Raw genomic sequence first — 15336 nt, 5'->3', positions numbered from 1 at the left:
TACAATTTGATGATTCTATGGTTTGGAGGATGCCATGTTGGCGAACAGTGTTTTAAACCTGAAAAATTAGAATAGTACAAAACTAGTTTCCTGCAAATAAATAAACGGCCTTCAGTTTCTGTAATGCATAATATTTCTAAGGACAAGCCAAGACGATTTTGTCAGTGAATTGTAAAAGCAGGCATGGCAGCCATAAATGCTAAGAAGGCCTCAGGGCCCGTGGAGTTTCGTATTGCATGTGTCATTCAGTCTTCAGAGCCATGTTGAGGGTGATTCAGAAAGAAGCGTGCTTTCAAAAGAGGCAAGTGGTTTCAGAATAAAAATAAATTGTAAAAAAACGCTGACAGGAATGTGGGGCTGCTGCTGCTTTTGTTTCACATCAGTTGTTCTGAAGACCCCGTTCTTCAGGGCTACCTTTGATGAAGTATGAAGCCTTCAAAGCTGTTGTGACTCTCAGCTGCCAAACGCCCATCACTGAAAGATGACTTTGAGGGATTTGGGGTGAGAAATCCTGATAACCTTGGTAGGGAAAACACCATACAATTTAAACTCATCTTCAGACTAGGAACACTAATACATCTATCCTATGTTCCTGCAATGTTCCAATGTGCCACTGAGAGGGAATTAACGCCTATAACAGTCAGTGCTAGTGTAACATGACTCCCTTAACCATCAATTCTCTCCCAATATGCACCCTGCACCCCTTCCCCATCCGCTCTAGAAGGTTGGACAAAAACCTGGAATATACAGTCGTACCTTGGTTGTCAAACGGAATCCGTTCCAGAAGCCCATTCGACTTCCAAAAACGTTCAGCAACCAAGGCGCGGCTTCCAGTTGGCTGCAGGAGCTTCCTGCACTCAGTCGGAAGCCGGATTGGACGTTCAGCTTCCAAAGAACGTTCGCAAACTGGAACACTCACTTTGTGGTGTTCAGGAGCCAAAACGTTCAAGTTGCAAGGCGTTTGGGGTCCAAGGTACGCCCGTATGGTGGGGGGGGGTGCAGAGAGGGAAAGAACATTCTGTTCTGTGCGGAGAAATCCTTGGGCTGGTGGGACGTTTCTTAGTGCTGCATAGAATACAACCTTCCGTTTTGCTTTGTATTAGTGATATTTTTGCAGGATGTGACAGTAGCAGCCTTCGAAATCCAGGAAACTGGGCTTGTACAGGGGATACATATGTAGAAGCGCCTCTGGTTGCGTGAAAGAAATGCTTGTGCATGCCCCCATCCTTCCTGGTTGTACTACACAGTCACTGACAAGCCAGTTCCTCTGTCTCCTATGCTTTTATTTTTAAAATGTATTAGCTGCCTTTCTGTTGCGAGAGACTCGTGGTCATGTGCCATTCAGACACAGTAAAAAATCCTAAACAAATGCAGAAAACGAAAAGCCTGTCTTGGTCAGAACAGTGCAGGTGCATCCAAACTAGCAGAATTTTCATAGTGCCTCGAGCATTACCTGCTAAAATCTGAACCCTACCCCTGAGGTTGAACAGGTTCTGTTGTGGTAGAAAGGTTTGCCGTTTTGCACGATTGCCATGTTTTCCTGTGCGTGTTGCAGCACTCAGAGCGGTAAGGGACCGCACTGTCAAATCCCCACGGTGCCGCAAAGCTTAGGCCACTTGTTACGATACGATACGATAAGCTTTATTGTCATTGTCCCATACAGAACAACAAAATTGAAAAAAATCTACATCAGACATTCAAAAACCTAAGAGCTCTGATAACCCATAATTAAATACAGTATACTCCCTAACCTACCCTGGTGATTTAGAAGCATGCCACGTAAACCACACTGAGTCCTTTAGAGGAAAAGTAGGATAAAATGCAATCAAATGAATCAACCGCGAGTGATTGGCTTTTGAAGAAGTTTCTCGCTGGAACACCCTGAACACTGTGACTGTGTCAGCTGGCAGAGACAGAGGGAGCGAGATGAGAGAAATAGGTAGGGAAAGAGTTAAGGATAAAAGCTCGGTTATATTAAGATAGGATAGGAGCCTTCTGCATTAAATGGCTCCTTGTTCTGGCTGCTCCCCCCCCCCCCTTAAGTCTGTATATGTTTGCATTTGGTTCTCAAGTGTTCTGGTCTGAGCGTATTCTCAAGTTTATGTATCTAACCCTACATGTCTGGTGGGTAGATGTACCTGTATAAGAATATACAGGGAGAATCCGTAAATGGTGTCAGGAGATATTTTAATAGAAGTATGGATTCAGTGGAGTAGCTGAGGAACTGACCCTAGTGAACACTTGGGGACCTAGGACCTCTTGTAAACGGTCTCTTAACTATTTCAATATGATAACCTATAGGAAAAAAGGCAACATGGATTTTTGTCCCTGTAGGGTTAGAATGGTAGAAATTCATAGCAGCTCATGGAGGGATGCATTTTCTTAACCTTTCCCTCTCCTCAACCCATCTTATTGGTGCTGTGATCTCACTGTAGGCTTAAGGGAATAATGTGGCTTAAGGAAATAATAGTGGCTGTAAAAGCTGTAAGAGTTTGCGTTCAACAAGTAGATGTGCTTCATTATGTAGCCTCCAGTAGGTTTCTTCTTACAGGTCCGTAGAAAACCGTGTTGCTTTTTGCCAAGGGTGTGGAAAGCAAGGAAATGCTTATTTAAAGCACGGTCAGTGAGAACACAAATAATGCGAAGAAAATGTCTAGGAAGCGAGGTGCTAATATGTCACCATCATCAATCAAGTTGGTGTGCCTAATCTGATTTTCAAGATTAGCCTGAGCTAATTGCTTCAAAGTCAAGTTGTAGCCTGGAGGAAATTATGTTTGTTGTAAATTACCATATATTATTTTTTGCCTTGCAGCCTGCTTTGATAATACACACACACACACACTTTGTCACAAATGAAATCTGTGATAGATTTACACGAGAATTTATAGGTAACACCAATCCGTCCAGGCTTCTCTTCCCCATGAGCAGTCAGCAAAGTGCCTCAAAGATGCTTATAAGCAAGGCATGGTGTTGGCAACCTTCAAAATTTCCCAACAGCTAGTAGTCAGTTGTACAGTCCTTGTACATGTAAGCTCTGTTTGGCAATCACAGCAATTGATAGACCCATCCTCCATAAATATAGCCAATTCCTTGCAAAACAAAAAACGAAACCCTCCCACCATTCTTTATTGTGTATATTGAAATAGACTACCATTTTGAAATACATTCTTTTTTAAAAAAATAAATAAATTACACTTAGGCAAAATGATCTGAATTCAATTTCTAGCATTTCCAAGTAGGTCTGGGAAGTCCTATGTAGCTGCTGCCTGTCAGTGTTGATAGAACAAGACTAGATGGGCCAATGGCCTGACTCAGCATAAGACAGCTTTCTATGTTCCTAAACAATGTGCCTCTTTGTGTTATCAGAATGCACACAAAAGTGCCATTTTTTTGTCTGGGCTATTCATTAGTTGTGTGTACAGAGTGTGCCGGCAACGTAGTAACGAGTATGCAATTTTTCAAATTAAAATATTAATGCTTGCTCTACTTGTTATTTGTGCATCCTAATATATTATTTTCTTTGAGCACAGTCGCTCATTGATCTTCTTTTATTTTATTTTTTTTTAAGAAATTTATTGAGTTTTTCCACCTTTATACATTAAAAAATCAAAAAGAAAAAAGAAAAAAGTTAAAAACACATAAAGTTTACAATCCTTATTTTCAATAACATATTTCCCTGACTTCCCCACACCTCCCCTTCTTATATTCCAATTCAAATTGTTAATTCAACAAGTTCTTGTCCCCAATTTTTGACCTTTTTATATTTAATTCATTTTAAAAAAAACAATTTTAACTTATAAACATCAGTATTTAAACATCAGTGCTCATTCTTAAAACTTTTTTCTAAAGTTGACCCAAATTCCCTTCCACAAATTCCCCAATTTTCATACTAATAAAATAAATAAACAAAATAAAAAACAAAATAAACAAAATAAACAAAACAAAAAAAACAGATTATAATTCTGCACCCTTTGGATTCCCAAACCCCACCCCCCCTTTCCTGGTTTCAATCCCCAACAAATGTCCATCAATCTTAATCTACTATCAGCCTGGAGACCTCACGTCCGAGGCTCTTAATTCTCTCTCAATTCCTCTCTGCCGGTTTTTTTGGTAGTCCTTAATATTAAACACCAGATCTCGGAGAAGCTCTGTCCCGATAGGGTCCATATTTCTTCCAGCCAGACCTCCATACTTAAAAGTGGAGCCTGAATCTTGTTTCTTACTCCTTTTAAGTCCAAATGTCCCAAAAGCTCCAACTTTCACCTTAATCAAATTTGTAATCCATAGGTCTTCAGATCTCCACATAAGGAGATCTCTCCATTCTTCAATCTTCAATTCAAAACAGATTTTCATCATCCAGTACTTATTTTCCTTTGTATCCATCATGTCAGGCCTCTGGCTCTCCTTTGTCATCTGCAACATTACATCTCCTCCTTCCTTTTCCTCAGAAACAACATATATCTCTTTCTCCACACTCTCAAATCTTTCAAGTTCCTCTTCTTGTCCAGCTGCATAGACTTCATGAGTCAAGTCCTTATCAAATTCAATGAATTTGTTTACTGTTAAGTCCAGAGTTGCAACATTTGTAGCCAAAACATCAATTTGGCCTTGTAACTTTCCCAAGAGAAGAAACACTCTGTCCAATTTAGCTTGAATTTTTCCTCCTTCAGCCATTCTTGTAATGTCCCAAAATCCCCTCTAGAGGGATTTTGGTTTCTTTATCTTCCTTCCAGTTCAAATCCAAAAATCAAATTAGTTTGTATCAGTTCTTCCTTGTTTTCAACAAAATATAACCAAATTGTAGCAAATATATCCAGCAGAGATAGCAGAAACCAGGTCTCTTTTTCCTTCTTGACAGCTAATTTGACAGCTGTCAAACTCTTCTATATCTCCTCAACAGGCTCTCTCGCGGATCACTCCTGGGTCCGGGGTGGCGGCACTTCAGCTCTCAAAATTAGCTCTTATCCTCCAGTGAAATTACTTATACTGCCAAATCGTGAAATTAATGTCTTTTACCCAATAAAGAAGAAGAAATTCTCTCGACCTTAGTTAGCTAGTCCTTGCTTTAGATTATTTATAAGACGGGGAGACGGACTTCCTGTTTGCGCCTTCCCCGATCGTGCCTAATTCAAAAAAAAAAAAAAAATCTTAACAAATCCAATTTCCGTATTACTCACGGGTTGTTGCTTTTAGAGTCCAATTGTTCACAAGAAGAAGTCAGCGCTCTCCGACCATGGCATGCGGCTTCACTCCGCAGGAGAAGCAGTCGACTCTCCGCACCGCGCCGCTCACCCCATCCCCCGTTCCGAAGCCTTTAAAAAGGCTCCTTCGCGGGTTGGGGGGGCACAAATGGTGCCCGCCGAGTCACCAAGTTCACAGGCTTCAGCGCCTGTGATTTCTGAGGGTCCCCGCGTCGCCGCAGCGGCAAGACCCAGATCCTGCGGAGCCGATTCCCTCCGGAGCTCGGAGGGAATCCGCCATTAGCCGATGGCGCTAACCCGGAAGTCTCATTGATCTTCTTTTAATTAAGCCTGTTGCTTACATTCTGAGTGTGCACACTTAATTAAGAACCCAGCCTTTTTTGTCACTGCTTTTGCTTAGGATTATTTTCTGACAAATGTATGCTATCAACACCATGCGGTTGTTGAGCTGTACTGTAATTCAGCACGGGGAAAGAAATCGGCATGTGAAGACGCCTCTGCGCCCCTAGCCATGGGTTGAAAGCGACTGGGAAATGCTGTATGTGTAGGTCGTGGTTGCCATGACAGAAGGGAGACGATAAAAAGTGTTACCACCCAAACTATTAGATGCCTCCTGATTTGTAAATTGGCGGCTGTCATGTAGCTTTATTGGGAGGTGCTGCCAATAGAAACATGGCTGGCGGTGTCCGTTCCAAAGTCCCTACTGATTTGGCTCATTTCCTACTTACATCATGGAGTCGCTGAGTTGGGCTCTGGCTCCACCCTGATGACAAAGCGGGGGGGGAAAGATTCAGGAAACGGGCGGCTCCCAATCAGTTTTCTTGCTCTTGGCTCTCGCTTTCCTTCTCTTTCGGGCTTTAAATTTGTTTTTCCTCTTCTCATTTCTGGCCTTATTCTCCTCTTTCTGTCATCACAGTGTGGTGTAGTGGTTAAGAGTGGTAGATTCATAATCTGGGGAACCGGGTTCGAGTCTCCGCTCCTCCACATGCAGCTGCTGGGTGACCTTGGGCTAGTCACACTTCTCTGAAGTCTCTCAGCCCCACTCACCTCACAGAGTGTTTGTTGTGGGGGAGGAAGGGAAAGGAGATTGTTAGCCGCTTTGAGACTCCTTTGGGTAGTGATAAAGCGGGATATCAAATCCAAACTCTTCTTCTTCTTCTTCTTCTTCTCTGTTTCCCCCTTCATCTGAAGCCTCGCCCTTGGAGTGGCAGCCTTCAATCACCCTTCCTACCTTCCCACCTCCCTCCCTTCCTTTCTTCTAAAACTAAAACAAAAAAGCCCCCCTCTTTCTTCTTTGTTGCCCGGCGGTCTGCCTTCATTGGAAGGTATTGCATTTGGTCCACCTGCGGCCACCCCCTCAACTCACGCCCTTCCAGAGACTACAACCTCACGTACGTTTCTGAGCACAATTCAAAGTGTTGGTGTTGACCTTTGAAGCTCTAAACAGCCTCAGATCAGTATACCTGAAGGAGCGTCTCCACCTCCATCGTTCTGCCCGGATGCTGAGGTCCAGCGCTGAGGGCCTTCTGGCGGTTCCCTCATTACAAGAAGCAAAGCTACAGGGAACCAGGCAGAGGGCCTTCTCGGTAGTGGCGCCCGCCCTGTGGAACGCCCTCCCATCAGATGTCAAAGAGATAAACAACTACCTAACATTTAGAAGACATCTGGGAAGTTTTTAATGTGTGACATTTTAATGTATTTTTCATCTTTGGATGCCGCCCAGAGTGGCTGGGGAAACCCAGCCAGAGGGGTGGGATACAAATAATAAATTATTATTATTATTATTATTAGCCAATACTTGGGTCCTTACACCCAGACAGAGCTTGTAGGCCACACCCAGATGGCCTCGCCAAAACGTGTCCTTCTTTGTCCACCGTGTCCTTCCCTGGGTACATGGATGTTCACCCTCCACCCACCACCACATCTAGCTGCTCATGAATTTGATGGTGTCTTTGGGTCAGTAGGTGTCTGAAGCCTCTGGTAGCCGACAAGGCCAAACAAAAGGCAAGATGGCAGGATGGCTGCTGGACTTTGCCCCAAGATGGTCTCATGTTGCCAATGCACTTGCCATCTTGCCATCTGTGTGGGCTCACACTGCTTCTGGATTTTCAAGAGCATCCACCACGTGGGTCAGGGGTCTCCTGAGCGCACCCCACAGCAGGGCCCAAATCAGGCCCGCAAAGCACTTCTTAAACTTTCCAGAGCAGCAGTGTTTGTAGCCGATGCCACCCAGATTGCGCTGGGCTCCTTGGCAGTGGGAGTGCCTTCGTGGCAAAATCTCCCTCCTGATGGAAAGCATTAATCAGGAAAATGCTTGCATAATATGGCAAAAATGGCAAGCAAGCTTACAGAGTCAGAATGGACAAAGTAAGTAATCCAATTTCTCTTTGTCAATGAAGGATTGTTCCCCAAATGACTACCCTTAAAAAAAAAGAAATCATTTCTCCTTCATTTTGAGTTATGTCTGCAGTTAGCTTGCAGTATGTGAGTGGTATTATAAGTACTGTATGTTCTTTTACTTTGATGCTATTTCTGTTAAGCTTCCCATGTGGGTGGATTGAAATACACTAACATGCCCACCTGCTGCACATAGATAAAAAATGTGTTGTGCTGGGAACACGAAAATTCAGATGTCTAGAAATGAGGAACGCTTTCCTTAGAGTCTAAGAAACCGTTCCCCATTTTCCCTAAGGATACAAAAATAAACAAAAATAATTATTGCCACGTTGCTTTTTAGGTACTCGTTACTCGTGTATTTTCTTTAGCTTCTTTCTATCCTTCTGTAAGAGATAAATATCTGCCCAACATCACAAGTGAGCAAAAAAATAAAAAACAGAATATTTTGAAGAATATATGAATATATTTTTTTCTATAAGCATATGTGAACATTTTCCAAGAAAGCAGGGACAAGATGGCTATTGAATTATTGTCGTGTCTGCAGTAAAAGGGAAATTCCTTCTGTCAATTAAGTTATTTCTCTCTCTTAAGCTTAGCCTCCACAGAGAGTGCTCCACAAAGCTGTCTTTTTGCCTTGTCTGCATGCTGTTCTAGTTGCCCTTTTTTCAAAAACAGTCAGTACTATTTCTCTTACATATATAACTCTGTGGTGTTCACTTTATATAAGGGGAACATTGCAAAGAGAGGCCAAAAGCAGCTTTGGAATTAATGAATCGTGCAGAGGCAGTTTAATGTGAGAGAGAACAGATAACTCACTTGTTCCTTCTCAGATTCACTTTTCCTTCATCTTCATCAGTTGGTGGTGATTTTGCACGCAACCAGGCCAGATTAGATTTCCAACTCAAAATGGTTTGTTGGGTAAAGGCATAACTTTGCTTTGACATGAAACCATGTCCCACTCAATTAAGACCTTCCTAAATAATGAGCTAGGGACGCGGGTGGCGCTGTGGGTTAAACCACAGAGCCTAGGACTTGCCGATCAGAAGGTCGGCGGTTCGAATCCCCGCAACGGGGTGAGCTCCCGTTGCTCGGTCCCTGCTCCTGCCAACCTAGCAGTTCAAAAGCACATCAAAGTGCAAGTAGATAAATAGGTACCGCTCCAGCGGGAAGGTAAACGGTGTTTCCGTGTGCTGCTCTGGTTCACCAGAAGCAGCTTAGTCATGCTGGCCACATGACCCGGAAGCTGTACGCCAGCTCCCTTGGCCAATAAAGAGAGATGAGCGCCGAAACCCCAGAGTCGGTCACGACTGGACCTAATGGTCAGGGGTCCCTTTACCTTTACCTTTAAATAATGAGCTATGAGGTGCAGGGAGCTAATGGAGGAGGGCAGAAATTGCCCAATTTGAGGCAACCCCCTACATTTTCCTGCAGCCCCCTGTGCCCCATCCCACATTGTTCAAATCGGAATCCCCAACTCTTCTCAGGTTTTCACATTTGCAATTTGCTGAGGCCAGCGGTTTTCTTACTGTGTGGCAATATCGACAGAAAAACTTTTAGGGAGTACCTGATCTCAGAGGAGCCCATCGCAAGAAATATGCATCCTAGTTGCTAGGAAGGAAAAAAGGTCAAACTGCAGAGATTCCAAGAACAGAGAAATTACTGTAAATTGAGGCAGTCAAAGTACAGTAAACAGGAGGTGGAAACTGCAGCTCTTTGGGACATCAGGGATTCCTATTGCCTGGTGTCCAGCAACTCGCTTGTCAGCCACAGCTCTGTTTTCACTCATTGGCTAAAAGCACTGAAAGGTGGAAGCAGGCAGGCTGGTTCATCTCACAGAAATGGCTTCGAATGATACCTGCACATTTTGTTTCATAACTTTATTTCTATGAGAACTAGAGACTTGCTCTTTTCTTCTTTCAATGAAAGTTCAGATTTAGGGGCCCTTCCTGATTACGGGCTGGATATATTGGTATCTCTTGTACCCACTTGTCTGAAACCACGTCTGGAGCTGCCCTCAGTATGTGCATTAGGAAAACTATTCTCTTGGTTCAGTGTTTCCCTTAGTCCTACACCTGGATTAATTTCAGGAGTATTTGTCTCAAGTGCCATCCATGACTTATTTGGAATGGAGCTCTATCTGGTATAATTTTGTTGCAGTTATGGAATGTTATTTTATGGTGCAGGAAAGAACGCTGGAAGAATTGCTTTTGTCTGCCAAGTTTCAGCTTTTTATTTTATAAGGAAATTACAGCCTGGAATTTTTAGTGGTGAATTAGACAGAAATAATGTCTAAATTAGGAGGCATCACATATAGGATACATTACTAAAAGTTACCTTTATTATTTGGTGTTGTTTTTTTTTTTAAATTAAAGTGCTACATTAAGCTATATGCAGATCAAAAATGAATCATTATGCAGGTTGTATTTTAGCCGTGGGATTTGTCTGACAGCTCGAGGAAAATGAATCTAATCCTCTTGTCTAATTGCTCAATGTTGCAAGTTGCTAGAAAGAATAAAATTGAGCAAGCTTGCAAAGGGCAAAAAAATAAAAATAAAATAAAAATCCCTGAAGTGACATTTTCAGAAAATATGTACATAAGCAGCAGGGCAGCAACTGAGCCACAAGTCAGTGCCACCAACTCATTAGTTCTTTCCTTTGGGTGACACATCTGTCATTGTCCATATCATATACTGTATTTAATTTGAAGACCTGGCATGCTTAAGGTGGCAAAATATGCCATTATGCAGACTGAGAGGTATCCCTTATCAAAATAGGATCTGTGTATGCTCTCAGGACATTGACTGCATGAGGCATATTTTATTGCATTGCGGACAATATGACCAAGCTAGGGAACTATTGATTAAACCACTATTGGCAAATCGGCCGGGTCAATCTACTATACCGAATACCTTCTGGACGACAAGTCCAATGATATCACAGTGGCCGTGGCAAAGTTTCTTTCAGTTGTCATACAAATTAAAGATCAACATACCCATGACTAAACAAATAACGCTTCGGTCTCCCTTCCCTGGGGGGTTGTCTGTATGAATCTGTATTTTATTCTGAATCCATGTTATGGGTTGTTGGACCACAATAAAGATTATTATTAATATGCCATTATGAGTGGTAAACAATTGTAGTGTGAATTGGAGTTCTGCATTTGACACGTTAAAATGAATCCATAATACTATTTTTATGTCATATGAAGTTACATCATTGTGATTTAATCATAGACATAGGAGTGTATGGACTTGAAAAACTGCAAACATTGTGGATTGCCAAAGGCTGGTTTTATGAGTTATCAAAATAATTTTCACACAGTCAAGGGCTGTATTTTTTTAACTCCAGAAGGGTCACAAGGAAGAACTTTCGGGGAAGCACCATCAGGAGATAAACTGATCAATTGTTTATTTAAACATATATATATATATATATATATATTCAACCTAATATTCCCTAATATAGTGGTGAGGCAATAGAATAATAATAATTTAACAATTTATTATTTGTACCCCGCCCATCTGGCCGGGCCTCCCCAGCCACTGTGGTCGGCTACAAGGCTTGTTCTGCAAAACCTAAAAGCAGAGTGGGTCACATCTTTCAGAAGCCCCACCTTAAAGGTAGAAACTTCCACTTTCTGCATGGTCTGTTCTGTTCGGAACATCTAAGTCCCTTTAAATGCCCCATAAACATCAATGCTGGGTCTCTTGCAGAACAATCTTAATCAGCAGCACAGCTCTTAATTTGGCCATTGTACCATTTTCAGTTTAAATAAACCTCCAAATTTCAAAGTGATCTGTTGATTCTTAAATTCTACAGCATTTTCTTATGACAGATATTCTTAAGACAATAAAGTCATGTTTATTTATGTACCTTGTTTTCTGAAATCCTGCACTCAAAGCGGTTTGCAGCCGATACAACTATATCAGCAATATCATCACTCTGAACAAGTCCATTACAAAACTTGATTAATTGATCCAGACTTACAGGAAACAGTCAATATGTTCCAGTAATCAGTACAAACTCAAGTTTGTTTTACTAGAAACAGTGCAAAAGCAACATTTCCATAAAATCTATTTTATTTAAATTCACTGTGACTCATTGGAGTTCAGCTCACATGAAAGAAGCCTTTGTTGATCTGCTCTAAGCACTGAGCTAGTGTAATATCATTGAAAGGAATGACCTGTGAGATTGAACGCCCCAGGTTAAAATATCACCTCAGCCATTTTCTCCCTATCTCAGGCAGCCTGCCTCAACCTCTCAGCTGTAATGTTGAATAAATGCATTAGCCTACTCTGTGGGTTTCTTGAACTGTTAATGTGCATGAAATACCCTGAACACTTCAGAAATATGGCATGCACTACTATTATTATGAATAATACGTGTAAATCTTGCTCTTTCCACTTAGAAATGTAAGTCACTGGTGTGTTTTTTAAAACTGTTCCTACTCTTTTAAATGGGAAAAAAATGGGAAATTTGAATTGATTCATGCCAGTGTAAACCATTCTCTTTAGAGCCTTAGAACCAGAACCATGAAAAAAGGTTCACGATCAAGATTTACAGTTCCCCGAAATGTGAGAATACGGTTGGGTAGAAACAAAACTCTCTGAGGGTGCCTATGAAATTGAGTCTCTATTTGAAGATTTCGCTTGGCTTAATTAACGGCATGGGGCTCTTATTCTGCTGTGCACGTCTCAGACATTTAGCATCTGACACAGTCAAGGATGTGTTTCTCTCCTGTATCTGTTTATCTAGCCAGGGCCGGCCCACCAATGAATGGGGTGAGTTAGCTGCTTCGGGCAACACCCAAGAAACGCAGCATCGAGGTGGAAGAGGAAGGAAGCTGCTGCCTCACTGCTGCTTTACATTGTGAGCGAATAGACTTCCTCTTCTCCTAGCCTGTGTATGAGAGCAGCAAGCCTATTGGAGAGCCGCAAGCTATTGCTCCTCTGCTGCCACCGCTTTGCCGAAGGGCCACATTGACCCTGCCTTGTAAAACTGCACCGCCTTTCCCCTTGATTTTTGCTCCTCCTCCACTCGGCTTCATATTTCAAACGTTCCTGGATTGCGAATTATTTATTGCGCAGATACTCCACCTTTTAACCCCAGAAACTCAAGTTGATGCACATGGGTTCAACCACTCATCATTTAAAGTAAAGGTAAAGGGACCCCTGACCATTAGGTCCAGTCATGACCGACTCTGGGGTTGTGGCGCTCATCTCGCTCTATAGTCCGAGGGAGCTGGCGTTTGTCCGCAGACAGCTTCCGGGTCATGTGGCCAGCATGACTAAGCTTCTGGCAAACCAGAGCAGCGCACAGAAACGCCATTTACCTTCCCGCAGGAGCGGTACCTATTTATCTACTTGCACTTTGACATGCTTTCGAACTGCTAGGTTGGCAGTTGCAGGGACAGAGCAACGGGAGCTCACCCCGTCACAGGGATTCGAACCGCCGACCTTCTGATCGGCAAGTCCTAGGCTCTGTGGTTTAACTCACAGCGCCACCTGTGTCCCACTCACCATTTAATTCCCCACAAAAATCCTGTGAGGTGGATTTAAGCAGAGAGAAATACTGGCCAAGGTCTTCCAATGAGCTTCTGACTGGGGATTTGAACTTGGGTCTTTCAGGCCCTAGCCCAGGGCCAGAGTTAACCCTGTGGAGGCCTCTAAGGCAGTCAAAATCTTGCAGGGTCAGGAGCCTAGCAAATTATCTTCTAATACATTTTTTATTTTACCGACCAACAAGATCAAGATGAAATCAATATTATTTTGATGTTTTGTCGTGGGGCCCCTGAAAGGCGTGGGGTCGTTAGATAGCTACTCTGCCTATTTGGCACTTCAGCACTGCCCTAACCCATCATAATTTAAGACCAAACTTACATTTACCAACAGTTTCATGAAAACCATTTATAAAATATTGAAATTTTACCTAGTTCCTGGTGGCCTAAGCATCCTGAAAGCAGAGTTCATTTGAATAATAATAATAATAATAATAATAATAATAATAATAATAATAATAATTTATTTATACCCCGCCCATCTGACTGGTTTTCCTATATAGTCCCCTATTTCCCCTGCAAGCTGTTTCACCTCCCTCCCAAAAGCTGCTCCAGCATTTCTCTCTTCAACATTTGAGCAACTACTATTTTACTCAAAATATGCAGAGCTGGAAACAGATGAAAAGAAAGCATTTGCCTTTGAAACCAGCTTGACTGCTACTGCAAACGATTTTGCCCGTTCCCTAGGCCAGGAGTCTACAGCGCCTGGACCTCCTATCGCTTGCATTCCCCACGAAGTCCGTCTCTGCTTCTCAGACTCTTGTCATGAAGAGATTTAACGGTAGAAGATTACTGGAAGAGACGTTAATGAATTTCAGGGTACTGAAATTAGTACCTAGTCTAAGGAATGGTTCTGTTTTGATGCATTGTCTGAGATGCTTAATGGCATTAAATGACTGGCAAATTTAGTGAACTTCCTTTTTTCTTCCTCCCTTTTAAAAACTTCTGCCCCACCTAATTTTCATTGCAAAACTCATTGCAGCCTTCAATTCAGACCGCAAAACAACATCAAAGTCTGCCTAAATCAGATTGAGGTTAGCAATGGTCCCTGAAAGGATAATGCTACTGGAAACTATAGAGCCCTATTTATGGATGAGTGGATTTTCTTCTTTTTTATCTGACAGAGGTCCTGAGGCTTCTAGCTCTTTTTTTTTTTAATAAGATATTTTTCAAAGTTAATACAGTAAAAATATAAAAAGTCAAAAAGAAAAAGGGAAAAAATACGAAAAAACAGAAAAAATACATAAAAATTAAAAACACATTAAGTTCACCATAATTTACTTTCATTGACATATTTTCCCGACCTCCTCATACCTCCCCTTTTTGTATTCCAATTCAAATTATTGATTCAGCAAATCCTTAACCATAATTCTTAACCTAATAAATTAACATGTTATTATTTTACTTTTACTCTTTCATCCATTTCCTCAATTTATTTTTGCTAACCTTATTTTCCTTTAATTTAGTTCATTTTTTTAAAAAACCAATTTTACCTTATCCAAGCTTAAACATCAATACTTATACATCAATACATATTCTTAAAACATTCTTTCTAAAGTCGACCCAAATTCCCTTCCACGAATTTCCCAAATTTCATAAACATTACAAAAACAAAAATAAAAACAAAACACATTATACTTATGTACCCTTTGGATTCCCAACCCCCCCCTTTCCCGGTTCCAGTCCCCATCAAATGTCCATCAGTCTTAATCTAATATTTAGCCTGGAGATCTCACATCCGAGGCTCTTAATTCTCTCTCAATTCCTCTCTGCTGGTTTTTTTGATAGTCCTTAAAATTAAACACCAACTCTCGGAGAAGCTCTGGCCCTTCAGGATCCATGTTTCTTTCAACCAGTCCTCCATACTTAAAGGTGGAACCCAAATCTTGTTTCTTACTCCTTTCAAGTCCAAATGTCCCCGAGGCTCCAACCTCCACCTTAAGCAAATTTGTAATCCTTAGGTCTTCGGATCTCCACATAAGGAGATCTTTCCTTTCTTCAATCTCCAATTCAGGCCAGATTTTCCACATCAAATTCTTATTTTCCTTCATTACCATCATGTCAGGCCTCAAGTCCTCCTTCATCATCTGCAGCTCTTCAGGGACAACATATGTCTCCTTCTCCAAATTCTCAAAGTTGTCAAGTTTCTCTTTCTGTTCAGTTGAATAAACTTCCTGATTC

At 41.8% G+C, this 15336-nt stretch overlaps 1 protein-coding gene across 5 annotated transcripts in view; it reads left to right on the top strand.

Moving 5' to 3' along the window:
* COG5 (component of oligomeric golgi complex 5) overlaps positions 1–15336 on the top strand; it is a 178509-nt gene that overhangs the window by 135104 nt on the left and 28069 nt on the right. The window lies entirely within an intron of this gene.

This window comes from Podarcis raffonei, chromosome 10 (genome assembly GCF_027172205.1).
Source record: "Podarcis raffonei isolate rPodRaf1 chromosome 10, rPodRaf1.pri, whole genome shotgun sequence".
NCBI classification, from domain to species: Eukaryota; Metazoa; Chordata; class Lepidosauria; order Squamata; family Lacertidae; genus Podarcis; species Podarcis raffonei.
This window is presented reverse-complemented; position numbering and strand designations above follow the sequence as displayed.